We start from the raw sequence: 1172 nt of genomic DNA, 5'->3' as shown, positions 1-1172 counted from the left end.
GGTCATGTTGGACCTCCAAAAAGCGTTCGACACTGTAAACCATTCAATTTTACTTGATAAGCTGAGGGCGATTGGTTTTGACTGCACATCACTAAACTGGATGAGATCCTACCTGGAGGGAAGAGAACAAGTGGTTGACATCAACGGAACCATGTCCTCTTCCCTCCCGGTGAGCTGTGGGGTTCCTCAGGGCAGCATTCTAGGGCCGTTACTGTTCCTTTTATACATTAACGACATGAATGCTGCCTGTAACTGCAAATTGTTCCTGTTCGCTGATGACTCGGCACTCCTGATCTCGGGAGAGGACAAGCTGCAAGTTGAGGAGGCGCTCAGCTCCGAACTCTCAAAAATCCGTACTTGGCTTACTGATAACAAACTGTCACTACACCTTGGGAAAACTGAATCCATTCTCTTTGGGACCAAACATTCCCTCAGACAGATGGATGTAAATGATTTCAAGGTCAAAGTCGATGGCACAATTATCTCTAGCAAAGAAGAGATTACCTATTTGGGTTGTATTCTCGACAAATACCTGTCAGGTGAAAGCATGGGGACAAAGGTGGTCAAAATAGTAAACCAGAGAACCAAATTTATGGGCAGAGTTTCCTCTTTTGTCAACCCTCAGGCCCTCAGGACCCTCTCAGGGGCCCTGATTCAACCACATTTTGACTATGCTAGCACCTCCTGGTACTCCAACACCTCAGTGTCACTGAAGACTAAACTTCAAACCTCCCAAAACAAACTGATTCGGCTACTCCTCGGATTGGGGCCCATGACCCACCTTTCTCCCACCCATTTTGCCAGCCTAGGCTGGCTCAGGGTGGAAGACAGGGTTAAACAACTAAAAATGGGACTGGCGTTCAAAATTGTAAATGAAAATTTGCCCGATATGCCCCCTATTCCCGCATATCTGAGTAAATACCTCCAAAAGGTTAGTGACACCCACAGTCACAATACCAGAGGGAGTGCAAACAACAATTTGGTACCACCCACCCATAAAACAAACATGGGCAAATTCTCCTTCTACAGCACTGCCACCCAGGTTTGGAATGGTCTAACCCCATCCCTCAAAAAATGCAGTTCGCTGGGCTCATTTAAAAGAGCCTTAAAAAATCACCTTTCAGGAGGCCAAAAGAGGAGGTAGTACCATTTTCCCGTTAGACAGCCGACCC

Source organism: Gymnoscopelus microlampas, assembly GCF_963454915.1.
Source record: "Gymnoscopelus microlampas genome assembly, chromosome: 5".
In the NCBI taxonomy this organism is placed as follows: Eukaryota; Metazoa; Chordata; class Actinopteri; order Myctophiformes; family Myctophidae; genus Gymnoscopelus; species Gymnoscopelus microlampas.
This window is presented reverse-complemented; position numbering follows the sequence as displayed.